At 45.8% G+C, this 25,135-nt stretch overlaps 1 protein-coding gene across 6 annotated transcripts in view; it reads left to right on the forward strand.

Annotated features, from left to right (window-relative positions):
* Positions 1-2,093: 2,093 nt before the first annotated feature.
* The window catches only part of GRM5 (glutamate metabotropic receptor 5), a 1,801,008-nt gene continuing 1,777,966 nt past the window's right edge, over positions 2,094-25,135 (forward strand). For 5 of the 6 annotated variants that reach the window (XR_011284099.1, XM_069639437.1, XM_069639441.1 and 2 more), the window contains exon 1: positions 2,360-3,638. The gene's annotated coding sequence lies outside the window, so the exon portion shown is untranslated. The other variant, XM_069639438.1, reaches the window with a different exon arrangement.

Here is a 25,135-nt window from a genome sequence, read left to right on the forward strand (position 1 = left end):
AAGAAGTGTTCGACTATTCAGAAAAGTATATTGTCCAGTTGGTATAGTATGTGATTTCTTTGCGGAGCGTCTTGGTACAATTGCTTGGGTCTACTACCCTGTATTACAGAAAATAATCTAAAAAGTAACTAATGGTTTTTACTCCCCAAGAATAGGTGTGACCTATACTGAATGTGCATGAAAAGGTGTGACTAACCTAGACTACTGTTAGTTTTCTAAATACGGTCTGTGCTTTGGTCTGTGTACTTTAAAGCATAGTGTTACGTTTTTTATAATGTGTTTATATGATATGTGGTAGTACTTATTTCCCCCTAGATGTAGCTGGGCCTACTTGTATTTAAATTAACCATTTATTTGTTTACAATATATAGTGTTTCAGTGTTTCTTTGGCCCACAGGTGTATTACATTTTCTTTGCAATGATTACAGCCCTCTCTGCCTCCTAAGATAAGCCTGGCTGCTCTGTCTATGGTACCATGTACTCAGGTGGTACAGCCTTATACTAAGACTGGAGTTGTGTACTGCCTCAGTTTAATGGTTTTGCTAAGCCCTTAGTTGGACTTCAGAAAACCTATCCTAGCAGATAGAAACAGCAGCACTGTCCACATGTGATTTCCTGCTACCAGCCAAAACAGACTGAGACAAAAAAAACACTGGTGAGCCTTCTGGGCCTTGTTGCAACCATAGCTCGGCACGTGACACTGTGGACCACACCAGGCTTCTCTAATGACTGGAATCTGCAGATAGGGAACTCCCGCATCAGGAAACTGGGGTTTCTTTCCGGAAAGCTGTAGGCCAAAATAATAACTATTTTGGGATCCACAAAGGATCTCTTGTATCTCCCATTGCTGTATTTAGCACTGCAAGCACTTCGTTGTATCATTAATTTAACTAGCCAAATTGAATCGTATGCCAAAGACACAAACCGGCTCCCGTGTGTGAGCTCCTTCCTTGGCCAATAGGATTACCTGGAAAATGTTGCCATAACCTGCAAGAATTGAGGAGCCAAGGTTAGTCGCAGCTGAATGCAAAAATAACAGAGCTGTTTTGCTGAGTACCTTCAACGCAAACAAATTGTTTAAAGTGCAACAGCTTCTATGCTTCCTCAAATGTCCTTTGCGGACTGCACGCTACGCTTGTGCAATGGCAACGTAGAGCGGAGTCTGAGGCTTCAGGGACTAATGCAGAGTTGTAGAGACTGTGTTTGATGTCACTGTCGCAGGTTCGAGCCCTGGCAGGTCCGGCGAAGTGCAACAGTTGCCATCGTCCTTCGTGCACTGCAAGCTACACGGATGCAGGTTCGTGTGTTGGCCTCGTGCATTTGCAGCGCAGGGCGCAGTCTCTGGCTTTGGGGACTCGTGAAGAGTTGTAGAGACCTGTGTTTGATGTCACTGTCGCAGGTCCGAGCCCTGGCAGGTGCACTCCCTCCGTTTATATTTCAGTGGTCGTTAAAACGACTACGGTTGTGATGGGGCGCAATGGACGTACGGTTGTGTCTTTAACAGCCTTGGGGGTGTGAGGTGCATTGGTTTATCTATGCTTGTGCTGCCCCGCGCCTCCAAGTGCTTTGCTTTCTCAAGAACGTACTTGTTTCAGTCGCCTACACCATAGCATTCACCGGCGCTCTCTGCCTGCGGCGTTTTTCTCACGCAAATAAAGCATCTTGTTTTGTAAATACTCGGCAAAGCCCTTTAAGAAAGGCCGGTTATTTGTTCGTAGAAAGACGCTCGTCTATTGCTGAAACTGTCGAAGGCGCCAATACAGTATATTGTAAACATCCTCCCGACCTTGAAGTAAACAAGGCATTCACGAAGACTCGTGCAATGCAAGCACCCACGGTGGCATTCCAGCACCCTCCACAGTGTCAGTGCCCCTTAAAACCCTGATCGCTTGAAAGTAGAGTCGGCACCGCATACGTGTGTGTTATTTTGACGCCTGGCAGTTGGTGTAATAACTTGACACATACAGGCCTGGGTCGGAATCAGCGCGAAACGCTGATTTCAAGCGTGTTGTTCAAGAATGCATTTGAAGGGGGACTGGGGAGGGAACCACCTGTGCGTCGCTGGTTAAGGACCAACCTGTCGCCCTTCAGTCTGTCGCTTCCTAGCGGGAGAGGGGGTACTCAACTGCCACTGAATAGGAGCAACAAACCGGTCTCCCCTACCTACCTAGGTGCCCTTTTTACAGAAAAAAAGGAAGCCTGCACGCGCGTGTTTGCAGCCCGCCAGGGTGCGCGGATTTCAGTAGATCGCGCAAACCTGCAGGCGGGAGGTGTGACACAATCAAGCCGGGGGAGAGAAGCGGGGAGAAGAGGCAGCCGTGGAGGCGGCATCGCGCAGCAGAGAAAGCGGGTAAGATAAAACTCAAATCCCCGCCATGTGTGAAAGCAAGCTCACGTAGAGGGTGTTGCTGAAGAGATTTCAGGGTGCAGGGGGTGTGCGGGTGGTACGCCACGCTCCTTGTGCTTGTCCGGCTGTGCTGTTTTACCCCCTAGAGTTCAGGGACTATTGCCCCGCGGCGGATCACTATGCCGTCCAGGTCCCACTGTACATTATGCTACAGCAGAAGGGGTTCTGCCATATAAACTTCACGGCTTGTGGGGCGCAGCGCACAGGCAACCACCTGCACAGCCGGCGCTGCGCGTCTGAAGGACGGATTGGCCCCGAAGAGACGGGAGAGCGGGGCTGCTTTAAGCACAAGTGGCTGGAGAGAGACCTGCCCTGGCAGATGCACTGCCTGGCACCGGCTGTGCCGTTCTGTGCTCGCTTATCAGGAGAAATCATTGGCGTGTCGAAGGATTGATAATGGCGCGTGGTCGGAGGGGAGCTGCGAGGTGTCAGGCTCTGATGAGCTGAAGAGAGGGCTGCTAGGGAACAGGCGGGGAGAGCCCTGTTGGCACAGAACAACTACAACAGCCAATAGCCCGCAGCAGCAGACACCCCGGAGCAGCTGCGAGACCCCACAGCAGCGGAGGCGTGACCTCGGAGACGCAGAGACACCCTGGTGAAGCGCAAGGCCCCAGAGCCGCAGAGAAGCTATCTCTGAAGCCACAGTGATCGTCGGAGCAACAGAAAGCCCCCGGCACCAGAGATACCCAGGACCAGCAGAATGACCCTGGCGCACCGGCGAGGCCACGGAGCTGGAGGTCAGTCCCTGGAGAAGCTGTGAGATTCCGGCGCAGGAGAGCGAGTGTCTGTCCACTGAGAGTCTGCACGGCGTCAGCAGCGCAGTCGCGGAGCAGGAAGAGGAAGAGAGTCCCCTGGATCACCAGAGAGCACCGGCAATAGGAGAGACACCGCCGTGCATCGGAGTGACCCCGGAGCAGCAGAGCGTCCCAGGGGAGGAGACGGTCAGCCCCTGGGGCAGCAGAGAAAGCCCGGTGCAGGGAGAACCTCCCCGGCCACGCGTGGACCGCAGAGGAACCACGGTGCACCCGTGCCGCGTTTCGCGGGGCTTTAGGGATTGCGCAGATTACCGGCTCCATCAGGTCGCCTGCCTGCCTTTTTGCGCCGGAATAATCTCCGTGTAGTTGGAAGCGAGCCTGCCTGTGCCGGCGGCTGCATTATCACCGCAGGCACGAAGCGGATAAGGATGGCTGGCACACCAGGCCCCCTGTGACCGAGCTCGCATTCCCTGAAGGTATGTCATCATTTGAAATAGCCATTTCAGCGAACCCCCTCTCCTATCCAGGTCACCTTTGCTAATGCGGGCTGCAGGAACAGTGGAGGTGTGTGATTATCAGTCTGGTGTTGGTCAAGATTGTCTCATGCAACTTAAACGCAATCGATTGTGCAACTGAACATGCACACACCCGCTCTTATTGTGTACCTGAACAGCACCGTGTGCGGCTGGGAGGCTTGCGGGTGACGCTTTGATGACCATTGCAGTTTTGTAAGTCTTGTAGATCGCGTCCTTTACTCAGCGGCCCTGCCGGTTTGCTGTGTTTTGAAGGTGATCTCGTGTATCTTGGTGTGCGTTTAGCAGCAAGTGCAATGGTGTGGTTGCAGGTATCGGTAACGTGTCCCCGGGAGTCAGGGTTCCAGGTTCCTGCGCTGAGTGTGGCAAAATGGGGACATGCTGCGTGCAACAGATTCAGTTATTTGCCGGTGGAGTGCGTCTGCACACAGATCGCGCGTGCATCCTTCATTTGCTTTGCATAGACAGTGGCATTGAGCACGTGTCTGTGGGAGAATGCCTCGTCAATGCAATGCAGGGGGAAAAGCTCGCACTCTTCAGCACCGCGGAAAGCTCCCGGGGCTGCAGGGCAGGCGCTCGAGCCCTCCACTCCTGTGCGTGTAGGTACTTTCAGCACCACGGACAGCTCCGCGCAATACAGACGCCCGACCTCCTCTCCTCTTGTACAGGGAGGCGGCGCGCGCCCGGGCCACAGGGGGCCAAGCTACAAGGTGATTGTGTCAGCACCGAGCTCCAGGTATGCACGTGTAAATGAACTGGCACAGTAACCACGCATGCCCAGTCTACCGCCTCTCCGTGGTAAGTGTCCACGGGGAGGCAACTAGCGTGTGCCCGGTAACAGTATGTGGAGCAGGTGTAATGCCCCTCAGCCACTAGGCATACCGTCTGCATTTTTTTCTACCACGGCACCGATGGAGAACCACGGGCGTTTCGTTGGGCAAGTGTCTCCCCCTCCCACCGTCCCCGACCATCTCCTGACCCCTAGAGAATGAACAGTCGTGTTTAAGACAAGCAATGCTTTATTACAGATAAAGCTCAGTGGGTTCATCGACTGTCGTCAAGAAACGTCAATCCCGAGACCTACCTCTAATGTCAACAAAACGAGTGTTGATATAGCAGAGCTATGCAGCTACACAGGCCAGGGTGCCAAATAGCTCACCAATGGGCGTTTGGTGTATGGGGCTTCACTGTGTGCCTGCAAGTGCAGCCCAGATGTGCAGGCATCTGGATCAACATAAGAAGGACTAGCACTGCTGAGCCTGGCGGGGCATTCTCACCTCAGGGAATACTCCCTTGCAAAGCATACATTATAAAAGAGAACGTGTCAATAAGCATCGATCGGCTCAGACGTGAGAGCGGATTCTGCACGATTGAGCGCATGTGAACTTGCTCGCTGTAATGTATACATGACTGTTGAATACACGCGGTGCCTGTCATATTCACACCAGTACATCTGCGACGGCAACACGGCTGGCGCCAAAGCAGCGCGACCTTGGGAGTCCTTTGCCGCTGTTTAATCTAGACCCTCCGTCTGTTGGGGTCCTGGGTGTTAGGTGTGCTTTCAGTGCGTTCTGGGCGTTTGGGGTGTTTGCATATTTTTAAAGGACGTGTTAGTAGCACACACTTTAAATAAAAGGAAGTGTCTCAGATGAGTAATACAAAAAGAGTCCATAAATATGGTTTATTTCTGAGCAAAGTCCACTCACACCCGGCACTTATGTGAACACACTTTATCAGGATCTCTTCGCAGTTTATGGTCTAACACACAAGCAGCCCATGGCAGTCTGGATGCTGCGCGAATGTGAGTTCGAGATGCAGATATATGTAGAAACTCGTGGCTGCCTTCACTCCCTCTCTCTCTCTTTCTCACTCGCTCCCTTCTCTCTCTTTCTCACTCGCTACCCTCTCTCTCTTTCTCACTCTCTCATCCCCTCTCTCTTCCTCGCTCCCCTCTCTCTCTCTTTCTCACTCGCTCCCCTCTCTTTCTCACTCGCTCAGCCTCTCTCTCTTCCTCGCTCCCCTCTCTCTCTTTCTCACTCGCTCATCCACTCTCTCCATTTCTTCCTCGCCCCCTCTCTCTTTCTCACTCGCTCATCTTCTCTCTCTCTTTCTCACTGGTTTACCCTCTCTCTCTTTCTCACTGGTTTACACCCCCCCTTCTCTCTCTCTCTTCCTCGCTGCCCTCTCTCTCTTTCTCAATCGCTCCCCTCTCTTTCTCACTGGATTACACTCTCTCTCTTTCTCACTGGCTTACCTTCTCTCTCTTTCTTCCTCGCCCCTCTCTCTTTCTCACTCGCTCGCCCTATCAGTTGTTCTCCCGTTTGCTCTATTTTTCTATCTCCCTTCCGTCTCCTTCCTTCCTTCCCCTTTTTCATTCGCACACTGTTCTGCTCTATCGCTCCCTTTCAGACTTGCATCTTTGAGAGCTCAGAATATTTCCTCTCCCACATGTGGGGTAATAGTGTGATCTTTTATGCAGCTCTTGTATACCCTAGTCATCTCATCCAAGGCATTATGTACTATTTATCTATGTATATTAATTTCTATCTCTCGTCTCTCCCGGCTCGTATTCTCGGACTCTCTCTCTCGCCTCTCGACTCCTTCTCCCCCTTCTTTTCTTTCCCCTCTATCGCACCCTCCCCCTCACTCTCCATCACTCTATTTCTTATTTCCCCCCCCTCTCTCTCCCTCTTATTTTTTCTCCCCACCCTCTCTCTCTCCCTTTATCTCTCTCTCTCCCCCCTCTCTCTCTCTACCTCCCCCCTCTCTTTTCCCCTTTCCCCACCCCCTGCCTGCATCTATGTTAATCTAGATGCGTTCAGACAAAGGATGCACCAATCCCCGAGGGTAGCAGGTGCCGAGGGTCCCCTCTGTCTGCGACGCATTTGATGTATTACTTCACATGCAGGCTGTGCCCGTCGACGCTCGGCGTGCATTCCAGGAACCCGCATCTCCGGAAGACGGGACGGTGCATAAAGCCCAGACCTCCTACCCTGCACGGAAAAGCAATGGAGGTGGATGCGTCCCTTCCCGGGACATCTCTAGCGAGGGCATTCTAAGCATGCCACGAAAATCCTGTGTGTGTGTGTGGGGGGGGGGGGAGGCGTGAGTGTCGCGGGAGGTGGCGTGGGAGTCAGGGGTGGAAGGTACGCGTCCAGCCTCCTCTGACCTCCTTAACTTCGGAGATCAAACGACAAAAACACCTCGATTCTCGGAACTCCCCCCCACACTCCCATGTTGCAGTGCAGCGTGGCCAGCACGTTCTCCTTAATAATAAGGTGTCTAGAGCGTTCACGCACCTACTGATCCCGCCGAGGCCCAGAGACCGCCAACCCGTTTTTAGAATAACACAGACACGCTTAGTTAATACAGAGGCTGGACTGCGCCGCGTGCCTGTCGAATACAGCTTTAATAGTGATTTTGCAACCCCCAGGAACATATACTCGTCTTGCCGATGGCGCTTCGCTGAAATATGACGATTCCCATGGCGTCCCACCAAATAAACCGCGTCTCTGTCCCGCTAGCGCCGAAAATCAGTTAAAGCACTATGGATAACAAGGAACAGTCATCAAGAAACCACATCAGGTTGAGAATAGGGCCGTGCTTGGCGTATCCATGGCAACCGCGGCATCACACACCATGCCTATACGCAGTGCTTTAAATGGAAGGGAAAAAAAAGGCACGCACTCAGCAATCTAGGGTTTAAGTGAGCTGGGGCTCAGCCTGGAAAGGTGTGAAAGTCGCACATATGCGGAGTCCAAGCGAGCCCCATTGACCCATTCCAGTTAATGTGTCACCCTCCATTTTCATAGCTCTTCGTGTGTCATTATTGAACTGTGTTAATTTCTGTTGATCTCTACATACACCCCCACTTCAGTCATGTTCACACACCCTCTTTAACTCTCCGTGTAAGTCCTTGTTTGTTCCTGAGCCTGGCCTTGGGACCATGCTGTGTGGAAACGTATCAGTTTTTTCGACCAACAGCTCAGCAGGATGGTTTACTGTGAAATCATTGGCTTTAAAGTTAATTCGGCAAGCCCGACACAATCCTCTCTTAAAGACACTCATCAATCACAGACCCAGTTTGACCTGTTTTACATTAGTATTGTGATGTACAAAAGATGGCAGGCTTTGCTAGGTCCCAATGTTTGCAGGCAATGCACTGTGACATTGAACTATTTGCCAAGGATCACACACATTGGTTATGCAGTGAATTGGGGATTCTTTCACACACAGTTCCAGGCTGATAGTATGCATAGTGTTAAGGAAATATGAATAGTCATATGTTAGGAGATTTTCTTTTTTGCGTGTCAGACTAGCAGACTTCACAGATGTAATTAAGATTTAAAAGGGGAGTTTTTTATTGCTCCACTCAATGTCTAATTATAAGGAACTTGGTAGGTAACTGATGATGTGTGCAGGTTTTCAGTCTGAAACATTAATCACAATTACAAATACTTTAATCATGTACATATTAGAAAAGGCCCTGCTAATAACAAAGAAAAGTGTTAAAAAATAATAACCCAGGCTTTTCAAAGAAATCCTTGCTCTATATGAAAACCCTTAAGGGATCCCATTGGTAACAGCTGAAGAAGCACAGTTAGTGAAATCGTGTTTCACTGGTGTGCTGACAGCTCTCTTGCTGCATGTTTCACTCTCTTTTTTTCTGGAGGGTGGGCACTTATGACACTGTGGGTGGGGGAGAGAGGAGGAGGGAGAGGGCTAGGCCTTTATTGCCATCCAGTTAAATGAAATGCTTGTATTTTCACCACGCCACATACTTGAGTACCGGTGTTGTCTTTTAGGCTTTGAGAAGTGCAGGTACTTATTTTCTCAAAAATAGGAATTGCAGGTACTGTGGGCCGGGTAGGACCGGCCCATTTAAAGCACTCCCTGTACGCTGCCCGTTTACATCACCGCAGTGCACGGAGAAGGGTCGGACTGGGGTATAACATTGTCTCGGGCACCAACGAAAAAGTGGTCCACAGTTGCAAATGGCAATTCACTCCTTTTGTGACAGACTGTTTGAGTAATACTTAAGGGGCAGGTGTTTGTTAAAATGTGGTGCAAATTGTGACTTTTAAAGAATATTGATTTCGTAACACTGAGCAAAACTACTAGCCACATGGTGAGGTAATGTATCAAACTGGCCCACATGGGCAAAAAAAGTGGCCCACTTTGACTCCAAAAAACTGGCCACCCAAGCATTTTGTGTTTTTGGTTTGGGCATGGCCCTATTGCTCTGTAGACCAGTCAGAGAGAGCATCGATGCTCAGAAAATGTGTGTATCCCTCTGATCAGGTTAGATGTGAAACAGTGACCACACCAATCAGAAAAAAGGAAGCCATTCTTTTGAAAAGTTCATAGAGCAGTTAAGCGCCTAGATGCCTCTGGGTTAGGCGCGCTATACAAATTACAAAATAAATAAATAATATGTGAACTTTCTAATGCTTTGTACAGTGAGTAGCACACGTGCTTGAGTGATCTTGGTTATGCATCAGCTCTGCATATTTCTTTGTCTGGGTTATTGTAACAGTAAATGTCGACAGCGCACGAGAGAGCAACAATAACTTAGCATCTACAAGGAGGAATTCGATTATGCTCACAGCTATACGTTTACTATTACAATTCACCATTGGAGGAGGCATGCACTAAGCCAGATGTGAATGCACGGTCAGTTCACATTAACAGGATGCCCAGATGTATGGAAACAAAACACAAACATCCGACTCTTAAAGGAAGGAGCAGAGTGGCACAAAATGAAAGACATGTACGCTTTCCCCGAAAGACCAGCAGTGCCCATATGCACATAGATATCATCACTCACCTGAACATAGACTCCATCCTTATCATCAGCCAGGATTTAGCACAATCCAATTCAATCGTTTCCTTTAGGCAATGCCTGGCACCCCCACGCCCCCCTATTGAGCACCCCTAGCTCCTGAGTCACCTAGCCCTACTGGCGCGAATCTGGCTATCTCTCAGCCTACTACCTACTTCTCTTAAGTGCAGACAATCAGTGGTTACTTCCCCAGCTGATGCCTCCCCTCCACATCACATTATCGACCACCGTCCTGTGCACTACCACGGGAACAATCTCAGACTAGAGGCCACCTTCAGAGGATCAGGAAGAAGCGTAAGAGACACCCCCTCCAGCTGCACACACCACACGTACACCTGGGTGCTATATTTGCGCCCAGGGACAGTGGTTAATATATGCTGTGGCTGTTGTGATGTTTCTACAGCGCCCAGAAAGCCCTAGGGGAAACGGTACGCTATGTAAATGTAAACAATTCACCAATCCCGTGTCCCACTCTGCACCACATCCCTGTGACCATCTACTGCCTGGTACGCGTGCACCGCCTGTTGCTTCTATGCTCAGAATATCCCGTGCACAGCCCTTTGTTCTGTTCTCAGTGCTGATGGGTGTATGGATAAGGGCGCCGCATTCTCGCCCTGGGCCTGTCACGCCTACACACGCAGCCGACAGATTTCAAGAGTCTGTTTTTCCCCGCAGGATATGTGAACACATATCACTACTCATATATGGCCTTCTTTAACCAATCCTTCCCCTTGATCTCTTTGCCATTTTCATACTCCTGTATTGTGTATTTTGACCTTATAGGATTTGTGCAAGCAATGGCCATGCGGTCAAGCAATAGCCCGTGTGCACTAAATCATTCATCCACCAATCACCAGGTGCATTTAGAAGCTCATTGTCTGGTGAAGAATTATCAACGGAAAGTAGCACCTGGTCTTAGAAACAGCAATCTCAACACCGCCTTCCACCGATCCTGATCGGTAGCAACTTGAAGGCTCCACAGAACTGGCTTACATTATACGTTACTTTCTGGTTCAAAAAACTACTGACACAATTACAAACAACAGCACATATGGGCGATCTGATGAACCTGGAAGCCCACGCTCATCCATGCTTAACACGCTGGCATACAACTCATGCATGGTAATACACCTCCTGAAACCCCTTCCCAGAGTTCACAAGCATACACCACTCTTTTCTTGTGGTAACTTTGCTAGGGCATGCAGTGTATTACAGATTGGGTCGGTTTAAAGCCAATAGAGGATTTCGCCATCACTTAGTGTGTACATTCAAGGCTGTTGATCCGACTGGCATGCTTCTGCCTTTTTAAAGGTACTCTTCCAGAGCAAGGCATTCCTTGTTATTCTTGGTCCCTTCTGTAACTGGCAATGACTTAGCCTACAGGCCAGCTCAGCGTATTTTGAGTTCCCTTCGACTGTCTCTATGGACTTGTTGCACCATGGCATTCCTCCTGCAACCGACTTGATCAGCCCCTTGCCCCATGTGTATGGCATTGCTGTTACCTTCCCGAAAATTGTAGGGGTAGCTGCCTCTTTTGTGTTGGGATCACCTGTAACTCTGTCCTTTTTAGTTGAAAGAGAAGCAAAACACACTGATGTAAAGTCTATTTGCAGATACGATACACCTTCTCTTCTAGATATCACGATTTATTGGCCGATCACTCTCAACTCAGGGAGTTTCTCCCCTACCCCCCCCACTCAAGGTGGTGTGCAACAAAGCGCTTATACAGATTGAACTTTAGTGAGGCTTCCAACCTATCTCGCACCCTCCAACCAATACCCTCTTTACCCCCAATGAGCAAGGAACAACCCGGTGTATAGTAAGAATATATACTTATTTAAGGTTTGACAACGAGTAATAGAACAGTCACATAAACATCAGCCTCCAACACTGTGGCCCTACAGATTTTCACCATTTCAAATTACTTGCACCAATTGAATGACATATATTTCTAATGGGCTTTCAGTCACTACCACAAACACAGGTTGAATTTACAGACTTTACATCAAACACACAGAGTATTTCTTGCACATTAACAATTAGGACATTTGAAACAACCCCCGGTGATTGCAGGGGTTATCACAATGCTCTTCTCTCCCAGCAACCCTCATTCTCAGGCATCAGTTATACATGACCCCTTCATTTGAAGGCAAGGTACAGAGAGTGGGAATACAGTAGCAAAATTGTTTTGGCTTTTTATCAAAAAGCAGCGGTTGGGAAATAAACACAATGGAAAAAAATAATTATGGATTTTTATTTAAAAAGGCAGGGTTTGGGAAAGGAACTCAATGGGAAAATCATTTTGGGCTTTCTATTTGTGTACAATGCAGAGCCTTGGGATTCTGATTTGGGATGCAAGTAAATGAATGGGAAATTTCGTTTTGCACACTCTACATTCACTTGAAAGGCAGAGTTTAGGGGGTACTTATTTTGGGATTATGGACAGCCCCAGTCTGTACAGAAGTCAGGGGTTACAGAAAAATAGTCGCCCAAGTACTTATTGTCTATACCGGCACTAACACACTGGGTATGAACTTTGTTAGTTTCAAACTCTAACAACACTACTCCATGATTTTCTATATGGGAATTAATTGATTTAACTTTGATTCAATGCACTAAGGAGCTACACAGCCACCCCCTTCCCACAATTTAATGGAAAGGATTAAGGCAGGAAGTTCCCAACACAATTTAATTTAAATGGATAGGGTGATTTCCTATGGTGGAATTAATTTGAGTTAAATTTAATAACATGTACCAGGGGTCGACCCAGATCCACCCCTCTACCCGCTATGTGATATGGAGATTAAGGCTGGCAGATTCCCCCCACACTTTGGTTGGCATTTGGATGAATCTACTTACATGGGAGGCCTTGGTTATGGGGCATGCAGGGAAACCACATGGCTCCTTGGAGGACAGCCCAGATCTGGTCAAAGGCTTTGGTCAAGGGTACTCCTCAGTACCCAGACCTCCTCTGGATCCACAAAGGGCAGGCCCAGCTAGCTTCTAGATTTCCCAGTCTATGTCTCCCAGGTAATGTTTAGAGCCTTGGCAGCTCTCCTTGACTCTCTGCTAGTTGTTCCGTGCAAGAATCCAGAAGTAGACTACCTCCAGCAATAAAGTGGTAAAGTCAAGGGCAAAGTCAAAAGTCAAAAGTCCAAAGAAAGGCAAACACCCAAAACGTAAGTCCCCAGTCCCTCTTAGATTGAAAACTGATCTTTTACGGGGCTGGTGACACTCCATTATTAACATAATTCCCAAGCTATGGACTGGCCAGATCTTTCCCTCCCCTTACCCTAATACACCCTGTAAAGGATTCCAATCGGGCATCACACACCGGAAAATTACTCTTGCCCTTAGCCTCTGATGTAGCGCTCAAATATAATACTTTTTCTTTATTTTCAACAAATTCGAATTGAGCTGGCACCCAACCCCTCTCACATCCCCTATTACAAATACCCCAGGTCACAATGGACCATGAACCAGGCCGGTTGGTGGGAATACAATATTTATTTATTTTAAAATCAAATGAGATCACACAATTTTAATATTGGGTAGTAGTCACCAATGGGGTGATAATTACAGAATGAATGATAAATCACAGTATCAGGGATGTAATATCACTAGCAACTACAAGGCAAGGTATCAACAAAGGGCATACAGTTCACAAAGCAACTTGAAAGTAAGGACAAAGTGCAGCAAAATCACACGTTGAAAAGTTGCATTTTACACTTTTTTCAGTTTTAAATGTCAAATCGTTTTTTAATAAAAACGGGTGGAATACATAGAATCGGAATGCGGTTATAAGACTGGGTGATAGATGCACATCACAGGGATAATATAGAAGTGTTAGAGTGACTCTAGCTGAATAACTGAGTGAGATTTGCAAGGTGAAAGAAATTCAGTTTTGGTAAAATAAAGCAGTTAAAATGAGAAAATCGGTTTGGAAAGAAAGGACACATTTTATTTAAACAAGATTATCAAGAAGATAGCGCTGCCCATGAAACAGGTTAAGCAGCCGCATTAACCCCCTTCACGCCGCGTGTCTCTTTATGTGGAAATTAATTACATTATTCAAATATGACTATGGATCTATGCAAGACAGAGATGAGTAGACGAATTGTGCTAACACTAGAAAGTCAAGGACAAGATGCACACATCATTCTGACAGTTTTGGACAAGTTACCAAGGGATGGATAGGATTACTTAGAGAGTAGGACAAAGACAGTGTATCAAGCTGGGTAGGCTATGTGTGGCTATGGGAGGGGGAAATACTCACAATCGGGCGCTGGAGTTTTGAATTTGCGACAGCCAACCGGGTTTCTGGACTAAAGGCAATAACTGGTCACTGCGAAGCTCTCCTAGCAGAAAACAGCTGGGCCTGTCTGGTCACGGCACAGAGGCATGCAGGTAGTGGTGGAGTAAAAAGCCAGTCTGGTCACAGGATACTCTCAAAAAAGGAGACCACAGCTTTTCCCTCTTCTCATGAGTTAGTGGGATTTTGTTATGGGGTGTAGTTATTAAGGGTGGTTCCATCTGGATAGGAGGGCCTTTACCAACTATCCCTTTTCTGGCAGTGGAGTCTGGAATCTTCACGGTGGATCTGGAATGTCTGGATACGCAGGCACAAGAAATTCAGGAAAGAGCGAGTCCTGTCTCTGTGAGCTCCTCTTCTTTTTATAAAGCGAGTGACATCACAGTTTTTATTGTTGGGCAGAACTAAGCTAGACATACCTCGAAGAACCAGATAGCTCAGCCTATGTTGGTCGCCTCCTCATGGAGGGTACTCAGTTTATGGGGTTGTGTTTTATGAGGTACAAAGCCATCTCACAGTCCTTTTCGGGAAAAAATCAATCTTAACATAAATCTCACATTTGTACAGTTGTGGCACTTTTGCAAATTACATATGCAGATTACATATTTCAAACAGAGCATGACAGTCCAACGTCCAAGTTTGTAGGACTTTGTTTCATCTGTCTAATAATGTTTCATCATTTTCAGTGAGAAATATTTTACCTAAAATTCTATAACTTTATATATGTGTATGTATTATTATAAGGCATGTTAATATGGAATTTCAAAGTGGCACCATAAACACTATCCTCAGAATATCCTATCCTCTGCCATTTCCGTTCCCAATATGCCAGTGAAGGCTACCACATCTTAATTTAAAGCCACCAAAATTGCATCTAAACTGTGAAACTTTCGCATTTCTGCATTGCCCGATTTCGGAGATAAAAGCCTCAAAGTTTTATTAATAAACTAGTCTTTTGAGCCAGATGGCCAGCATTGTCTTCCAAATAAGGGCATAGCTTACAAGGCTGCTCTGGAGTTGGCTTTGAAGCCCCCCAGTTGAAGTTGTGGTTAGGTGTTATTTCCAAAAGTAAGACGTAGGTGTCCCAGAATCTATTGTGTCAAGCTGGAGCATAGACACAAGTCTGACGAGCATGTGAGATGCATCCTCCTGGACTTTTCAGAGTTTTCAAGGGCAAAAAGTAACACATAGGTGTCCCAGAAATCCATTGTGGCTTCTGCTGCCAGCACACAAATATCCTTTGAAGCCAGCAGGAAAATCTGTTCTGGGGCTTCCACAGCCCAGCCAATGCAATTATTTACATATTTATTTAGTTTTCCTGAGCCCAAAAGGACAGGTTGTTAGAATCTAACATTATATTATTTTTTAACCAACCCCCCCTTACATTTTTAGGCAAGGACATGGCCTTATTCAACATTACACTTTTAAAACAGGCATTTTTCTTGTCTGCAAAAGCACATTTTGACACACAGTGAATTCTGCTGGGATGTCCCTTTCAAATTCGGTTTTCTCTTCCATCTGCATTCCAAACATGGTTTGCAGCCCTAGTCAGTTTCTCTTATACAGCAAATCTGTCCAAGGCACATGTCCACTGAAATTGACATATGAACAGAGACCTAGGGTTTCTTTTGAAGTGTCTATTTTTGACATTTTTTAGCATAAAAGTCAAGCATTTTTCCATCCGGCTGATAGTAAAGTTGTTTGTGATTTTACAGATTTCTCCTGACACAGCCTGTCATTCAGTGATAATGCTCTTTTCTGCTGGAGCACAATCTCGATGTGGAGGGGCATAGCAGGGCCTCACTGATAAAAGCAGTGTAATGTTGAACAGATGAAAAGAGCATCAGGGCACCACATTTTAAATGTAAAATGTTTCCCTTTTTCAATGGGAAGTTCTGAGCTAGCAGCAAAGCAGTGTTGCTTTACAATTCTCTCTTTGGTGCACATAAGAAAATACACTGTCAGCATATCCCGGTGTGCTCTCTCTTCCATATTACCCAGTAGGTGCTTGGCAAGACAGTGCAGCCATCATTTTGTGGCTGCAAAACACAGTTTTGATGCAAGGCAATGGTGCTCAAAGGAGCCAGTGCAGCCATTTTGCTGTTAACTGCTCAAGTGCAGCTTGGTGATGGAGGGGAATTCTGCTGAGTGGGTAAATGCATCCCATAGGCCACTGCCTGCTGAAAGGACAAGGAGTTGGGAGGTGTGGAGGATGGAGGCTGAGGGAGCAGACAGATTCCTCATCCCAAAATGACAAGCGGGTTTAACTTTGTCAGTGTCATTAAAAACTCACAACATGGTAGCTACCTTACCTTTTCAGATGACTTCAGGCACATATATATATATGTATATATATATATCTGAGTTCTATATTTTATTATGGCGAGTTGGAAAATACTAATGTTATCTTGGCGCGCCCTTCCTTGGAGGAGCTACCGCTTTTATTAATTTGCTCCTGTTCCGAAATAGTCATAAATCTGACCCTTCAAGATTCAAATCTTACTTCCATAACCTATCATCACACCAACTTTCCATTTGCTCAGAATTATGAGAAGGCTGAAATCATAATTGTCTTCATAACTCAAATTGTATACATTACACAGGATACATGTTTACATTTTACCACCAGGCTTCTTACCATCTTTAATATGAGTCTGGGATGAGCTGACTGGGACACCCAATTCTCTTTTAATTTAAAAAAATGTAGCCCAATGTCAATCAAATGGCAAGGCATCACATGTGCCTCTCAGCTTCACAGTAGCCCCAACCTTGTTTTAAGTATAATAGCTGTTCTTGTGACCTTTCACATACATCTGCTTATCAGCAGGATCTGTTTCTTACACAATGTTTGAATATCCATTAGTGGCTCTGAAGCCATTTCTTGAGCATGAGTCAGCCCTAAAAAGGTCTTTTCTGTTGGCCACTAATGTACAGCTAATGGGGAGACCTGACCTTAAAGGTCATTTCTGCTGGCCCTGTTATCTGCAACTCCCACAGTTCTGATCTAATTATCTGTTATTTCTTTGTATTTATAACTGAACAAAGTATTCTTTTCCTGGTGGGTACAGCCCACTGGGTCTGAGTTCAAAGTTTCAAACGTACAGACCTTGAAGTTCAGTGGGAAAAACACAAGCTGCAACCACACTAATTACAGTACAGCTTTAAATCGACCAGATGTGCTTACATGTAACATTTAGCGTTATGACTGGGCATGTTGTTAATTATACAATCTTTCTTTACATACAGTTTGGACAGATACAAGTTCACTTTTGGTATTATTTGCACACATAGGCCACAGTTACATAGAACATCCTTGTTCGCTTCTCCAACAAGTAAGCCTTTCCATTTAAATGTCAGTTTATTTGTGGAAAAGTAAGTGTCTTTCTCCGAAATATGTCACTTGGCTTCACTTTTTAAATGTAAAGTACAATTCCTACTTGGTATTTTTCATATGCCTAGCATTTCAATGTATCTTTTCCCATGAGTACTGCTGCAGTTTTGAATCTGTCAAACGGTGCCTTTTCTCAGTTTACCCAAAGTCAGCATCTACAGCACCACAAGTCATTTCCCATTCATTGGGCATATCCAGCAGTTTTGCTCTCAGGTAGATTCCCTTTCAGTTGCACACCTGTCCATTTTAGTAGAATTGAACTAGGCCCATTTATTTTAATTTCACCAGGCCTTACTTCAGAAATCACTGTTTTGTACTATCTTTTATATTTCAATGGGGCTCCACATTAGCCAGCTTCACTCTCACAACAGGGGCCTAGCATGGCCTCTCCATCACTGTCACTCTGTGGCTGTTTTTTTACCTCCCAAGTACCCCGCCCTGGGTCTTTGACCCGGTTGACCCATAGAAAAGAGCAAGGGAGAGTGGGGTTTTTGTTTTCTCTTTGCTTTGGCGCGTTCCATGAATTTCCTCATTGGAGCACATCCGCTCTTTTCCTATCCTGAGGGAGTGGCGCTCTGGTCTGCACTCCACACTTTAAGTGGGGTTTGGTACTGGAACCCATTCCTATTTGGAACCTCCTACCCCCAGGCTATAACAGTAAGTAGTTATTGAGTATGTAGAGAGTAAAAGGGAGGTTAATTATTGTATACAGTACTTCTTTCCCCAGTAAATAGGCATACAACTTGAAACACAAAATAACATTACACAAAACATTGATATTTATTTCCCTTACAAGAACATTTCTACAATTATTAGAAATATTTTTTGTTGTTGTTGATTTTTATACATTCTTTGTGAGTATACATTCCTTTAATCCCTGTAAATGTGCAATATTATCCATGAAGGTGTCCATCCTTTCCTTTCATTCTTCAAATAGTTCCTGGGCTCTACCCTCACTGGGCACTTAAATCAGTTGCAAAGTCTGTCTGTGGTGACAGCACTTCAACTGATTTATATGGACCCATTTCTCTTCTGTATGATCTCCTTTAGGGATGTGGATCTTATAGGTGACAGGTGAGATTTTAACAACAATTTCAAAGGAAGTATGCCAAGAGGGGAGGAAATGCCACTCTTTGGTCTGGTTCCTTTGGCAATTGTACAGATATACCCTATCTCCTAATTGATACTCCTTCTTGGTAGTTTTTAAGTCGTACTAGGCTTCCTTTCCTTCTGCAGACTTTTCTAGATTGCGCTGAGCGTAAGCAAAGGCATGCTGAAGGTGTTTCCTTAAATTCTAAATGTACTCATAGTGGATGCGTTTATCAGGGTCTGCTCTTGAATTCTGTAGGTCAGATGCTGACGTAGCACCATTTTTAATCCAGTCATGAGCTGAAATGGAGGCATTTTGGTTGCAGAAGACGGGATGAACATAATGGCCATGAGGACAAGCGGTCATCGGATGTCCCAACTTGGTCCATAGTCCGCCCCAACCATCTTCGAGATGCCCACAATTGTTTTATTGTACCTCTTAACTCCCCTGCTCGAGGCTGGGTAGAAAGCAATGTGGAGTTTTCTCTTAACCCTTAGTATCACCCACATCTTGGATATCACCTTGCTAGTAAAATTACTTAATCAGTCTTTCTCAATCCTTTGGGGAAGGCCGCAATGAGAAAAGATGTGGTTGATCATTAGTGTGGCAGCTGTCTCCACCTTACAATTCATACTTGTTTCCTCTAGAGGAGCAAATCACTGATGCGATGAAATTGACTTGCAAATCTGACCAAGGCAGTGTCATTCCCCTTTTCTGTAGGGGAGCTTTGTATGTGAGAGAACTTGGCTGAAACTGAGCAAACACAAGATACCATTTTAAGTAGATGCCGAGGTACTGGCCCATGTGTGGCCAATATGCGACCTTGGTAAGATTTCTAATGTTGTATGAAACTCCCTATGACTGGCAGTGGCTGTGCCATGGGCATGAATTAACATCAGGCTTCAGAATGAGGTAGGTACCACCCACTGGTCACATCCAGATATGGATCTCCATACCAACAAACCGTCTTGTATTAGGAACATTTTCGAAAATTTCATCAAGACCCAGAGATTTTCCTTCCCTATACAATCGGCTTCTGTCAGAGGAAAATTCATGGGGTCTTCAATAAGTAGATAACCTTTTTCCCAAAAATTGGGTCCTCTTTTTGTGCAGTATTAAATCTGCATTTGGGGTTTCTTTACTCCACTGGGCAGTTTAAACTTCATTATTGGCGTGGGTTTGGCACCTGGTGACAGCAATGACATGGATTTCCCCCAACAGGGATGCTATTGCTATGAGATCCCAGTGAATATCTCTGGTTTTGGCCAACTGTCCAGCCATGTCATTTCCAGTTTTGTGTGGTCCCTTTTTTTGGAGTGACTTCTGATCTTTTTCCAATAGATGGTCATCTCATTAGAGGTTACCAGATCACCGATTGATTGAATTAATTTCCCATGATATAGCATTTTAATACTTGCACACTGCATGCCTCGATTATTCCAGTTAATCAGGTGTTCCACAAACCCATTCCTGACATGATCAGTGTCAGTAATTATAACCAGTTGTTTGAGTTCGTGGTATGCTGCAGTGTGGATAGCTTAATGTACCGCCATCAACTCTGCCACGTGACTGCTTTGGGGACCGATTTTGTACCCAGAAGAGGGTTCCTGGGCATCATTCATCCAGGCCTTTCCAATGCCAGGCAGCGATTGTCAACATGCTAGGAGCACCCATCCACATAAACGGTTGTTATCCCCTGACATGGGTCTTTCTCAAAGACTTTGTGCTTGGAAGTAAGGTATGCCTCCACATTGCCATTGGTCCTTAGATTTTCGTCCTAGAGACAGTTTTCATGAGCACAGTCATGCAGGTCAATCCTTGCGCAAGAGGACACTTCCTGGTTTGGCCATATCTGACCTCCACAGGAAAGCATTTCATAGACAGAATCCAGGAAGTCATTCTGGAATTACTCACGTTCCATGTTTGTATTTGCTCACTTTGGAGATATTTTGCAAGGGTTGGCGATGATGATGTGCTCCCCCTGGATGAATGGGCAGTGATTCTGCAATGCCCACACCGTTGCCAGGAGTGCCTTTTCACAATCGTTGAATTTTTCCTCCACAGGAATCTCACATACAAGATTACTTTGTTGACCTTGCTGTGCTTTTGGTTCAAAACTGCTGTTAAGCAAGTATCTCTTTAGTTGCTTTACTGCCTCCGATTGTTCCGGACCCCACTCCCTAACTAACTAACTACATTTTTATATAGCGCAACACTCACCCAAAAGGTCTCAGGGTGCTCACAGAAATAGACAAACAAAAAACAAATAGACTCAGGAGTGTAGAGAGAAAACGTCACTTGTCATAGTGACTGGCAGAGTCCTTGAGAATGGCCAGGTTATCCTATACTAATATCCTATACTAATACTCCCACTTGATCCCAGCCTTTAATTAATGGGCCAAGGGTCGAGTGACCTCTGCATAGTCTTCAATGAACTTTCTACTATAATTAGTGAGTCCAAGAAGGCTTCTCGCAGAGTAGTAGGGTCTTTCAATTTCAATCATGCTTCCACCTCTTTCACCTGGGGACTGCAACCCTCAGGGGTGATTTTGTGCCATAAGAAGTTCAAGCGGGTCTTACACCACCGTGCCTTCTGAAAGGACAGCATTGCTGCAGTTTCCTGCAACTGGGTCAGAACATAGCATATTTCTACTATATGACCCCCCCCACAGTTGAGGTTTTGTTTAAGACATAATCTACATAGGCCAGGTTTCCTCTTTTCGCTCAAATTGGGCATGGCCTTATGTAGGAAGATGCTCAATTCGTTGCCAGAGTTTGTGTATCCAAAGGGGGTTCGGGACCACGTGTATTGCTACCCCCCCCAAAGATAAAAGAAAGCTTGTACTGGTCTTCCCTACTCATGGCTACTGTCCAGTAAATGTTGTTTAGGCCAATGGTGGTATACACCTTTGAACCTTGGATCTGAGCCAATCCCTGATCGATGTAGGGAAGGGGCCACCTTGACATGTGAACCCATTTATTTAACTCCCTCAGGTCTGCAGAAAGTATCCATTGGCCATTGGGCTTGAATATCCACAGTACCGGGTTGTTAAAGATAATGTGGATTGTACACATTATCTGATGGGATTCTAAATTTTTAATAATCTCTGTGAGACACTCCATGGACATGAGAGGTAACCGGTATTGCTTCACAAATACTGGATGATCTTGGGTCCGCGGGTATGGTGTTTCAATGTATCTCTGTGCGTCCTCAGTCATATGAATCCAATGAAAAGATATCCTGAAAATCTAGAAACACCTGTTTCAGCTTCTGTTTTTGCTCCTCGGTCCCACAGGCATTAGCAAGATTGATTTGTTTTTCAACCATCTGCTTGAAGCCTGGAAAGACCTTGTGCTTGGCAATTTCGGCAGTATCCTCTAGTTGGGCGGAGAGATCTCTTGTGATGGTGTTGGCCTAGATGGGTGGTCCAAGGATGGGACAGTCACTGTTGTCTCGGAATACCACCTCATCCTTTCTGATGTCACAGGTCACCTCTTACACATCATAAGGGCATGAAGAGTTCACCAAGAAATCCCCCCCTTACCTTGTAAAAATCCTTTCCAGAGAGATACCGTCGTTAAAATTGTAGCAGTCATTTGAATTGGCCCAAGCATCTCATTACCTAAATCAATAGAATAATGTTGGGCATCAACTGCCATTCCAATAATGGTGTATGCACCCATAGTGATACTTCGAGGGTCGCTGTTTTTCATCAATATTCAAATGGTGTTGTGTTCTAGGTCAACTAGGCGTATCGGATGTAAATACAAACCTTGTTGTTGGGGATGATAATTCATATTTATATAGGCATCCTGGTTTTTGAGGTTCTGTCCTCGCTTAATTTTATGGGGGAATTGTAAACTGTTGCACCTGTCCTGTTATGGTAACCTCTTCTCTCACTTGAACTGCAACCACATAAGACAGAAATTGAGATGACTGGAATGCTTATTCAGTGTTGTCAAACCCCATGGCGTCACCCCCCATTCGGGACTAGGCTATGTTATTAAGTAGGTCCAAATTAATTGCGAATCGATTGAGAAGGTCAGTGCCTAAATAAAAGGTGGAGGGGACATCTCTCACAACGCAACAATTATGTTATATGCTTTTGTTGCCAATGGAAATTGTTAGCATACACCTGTTAAGCAGGATAAGTTTGGAATTTGGAGTTTCCAGGAGCATTTCCCATTTATCAATCAATTTAAATATGGGAATGGTCTGATCTTTTGGGAGTTTTCTGAATAATGTTTCGCTGATTAAGTTTCTTATGTTTTTCAGGCATGCTCTGGCAAGAACAGGCTCCTCCCCCTCATGTATCTGAATGGGGAAAACAGCTGTTCACCCTTTATCTGGAGTTCGGTCAGACTTTGAGCTGGTTTTTCACCTTCTTTCATCATGGGATTTGTGATTTCTTTTGATTTTGGACTAGTATAACATTTCAGAGTATTCCCTTTCAGCGTGCAATGCCACTTAAAACCGGGAGGAAGGTTGAATTTCAAGAATGGAGAAGGATTGCCTTCACCTGTTTGTTCTCCTGCAGAGATGACAGTGATGTCTAATAATTGATTGTTCCTAAAAATGGAATTCTATGTTGTCAGACTGTTGTTCAATTATGTGGCATGAGCCATTCAAACTCACGTAATTTGTGCTTTGTTTTAATTTAATTGGCCGGTTAGTTTGAGTCCAGAGGACTTTGTTCACGCAGTCAATAAGGGGTGATATCCTCCGAAGGTCATTCAGTAATAGACAAGGCGTGCCCACTGGAGTCACAAATATTACTGTGTGTTTCACCCTATGTCATCCAATTTTTATTTCCAGATCCACAGTCCTTTAGATGGAAATATCATTCCCATCAAAGTTTTGGAGTTGTCCCAGAAGAGGTGTGAGGAGAATTTTGCGACTCTCCCCACTTCCTAAATTTGGTTGGTTGAATGCCTTTCTGGACAGGAAGGTGGCTTGTGATCCAGTATCCACCAGTGCTGATAATGCACACTGACCCTGTACCTTGACAGGAGCATAAAATCGTCCTCCTCTCTCCTCAAGGCGGCAAAGTAAATGTGCATATTGAACTCTGACACTGTGCGATCCTGGATAGTTTTCTGTTTCAGAGTCCAGGTACCTGTAAAAAAAAGAATTGCACCCAGAAAGAGAAGGGATTGGGAAGTCACCTGTTCCCCCTGATTCTGTACTGTCCCCCTTTTCCTAGAGACAGTTCCCCAAACGTATTTGGGGAATGATACCTATGTGATTCCAGGGACCTCTGGGTGACATTGTTTGGGTTTAAGAGCTTCTTGCTCTGGGTCAGTTTCCATACTTACCCATCAAAATCAGGGTCTCTTGAGACCCATCTTTCCTTGGGAAGGAGCCCTCCATCGCTGAAAGAGAAGATTTTGTCCCCTGCATCCTCCAGGGATTCTTCTCTATCTAATGGGAAGATGCAGAATTCCTCCACAAAGTGGGTTGTCTTTGGCTTTCGATTTTTCCTACTTAACCCTCTGTTCTTTAGGTTCCAGCTTTCGGGGGTAGAAGATTCATGTTCAGGTTCAGAGAGTTTGTTCGGTAGGAAAGGAAGCTTGCTCTAGGGCTTTGCATTTCCCTTCCATTTTGTTGGTTTGGTTTGAAGGGTATCTGGGAAAGAAGAAGCTTAGGTTGGGGGGTTGAGTATTACTTCACTCCTGAGGGAAGTTGGAGGGACGTTCAGAGTGAATTTTCCCAGGGTGCTACCTACCTGGTCGTACTCCCCTTTCTGCACCAGGGGAGTGTAGACATATCACAGTTTGGGAATGTTACCCTTGTATCTCAGACTGATGTAGGTGTCCGTGTCAGATGGCGTGTTGCTCTGGTATCCTGCCTGGATATCACTCGATTGGGATGGATCCAAGGGTCTCCTCTACTTCTCATTCTGCTGATTGGTGGGAGGAGTATGTTTAGGCCCCCTAGCCTCCAAATCCAATGGGGGGATATTTTTCACCTCTGCTACCTTTACAGTGGCAGGTGTGTTTGATGTGTTTTTTTGGGGGGGGGGGTTATTCTTGTTTTCATAGGGCTTTTGAACCACATAAATCTTGGTGGCCTGTTCTATCACCCAATCAAGGGTCCTACGCTCATGGAAATTCTTTACTAGTAGGGTCATTATGTATTTCGGGAGCGCATGAAAATATGTGTTGATGAACTCCCGACTATTGGTGTTCACCCACCTAGAAGTCTGTGCAAATGGTAATTTCTGCTCCTTCACAAACTCTCTGGGTGCTTGGTCTTCCCCACACTGCAGGCTGTATGCCACCCTGCAGGCCTCCTGTGGGTTCCTATGAGTTGAGAAGTGTTACAGAATGTCTGCCTTATAGGTGGACCATTTCTGGTGATCTTGGTCCTCCAGCTCTGCAAAGAAGCTGCAGTATTCAGGGGAGAATGTCCACTTAGCAAATCCCATGCAATTCCTATAATTTTTTATACCAAATGATTGGTCATAAAGCTCTAGATGCTCCCATACTGAGTATTTTGCATTTTTTTATGGTAGGGAGTCATCAAGCTTTTTTTAGCCTTTATCTGCCGAATTGAGTCTTTCACCAGACCTTTCCTCTGTTTAACAGACTTCCTTTTCCACTGCACCTGAGTCCACCCATCCTCTGATCCAGAGCTGCTACTGTTTGTGGTCCATTCCCTGTCCACTAGGTGCTCCCTACCTCTATGGGACCAGGAATACCTCCCACAATTACAGGGTCTGGACTCTTCTCTCCGGTGGTGCTGTGGGCTCTCAGCGCCATTTACCTTGTACTCCCCTTTTCGTACTGGAGAGTACTCATCTTC

This window comes from Ambystoma mexicanum, chromosome 7q, assembly GCF_040938575.1.
Source record: "Ambystoma mexicanum isolate Mex_15411 chromosome 7q, UKY_AmexF1_1, whole genome shotgun sequence".
NCBI lineage: Eukaryota > Metazoa > Chordata > Amphibia > Caudata > Ambystomatidae > Ambystoma > Ambystoma mexicanum.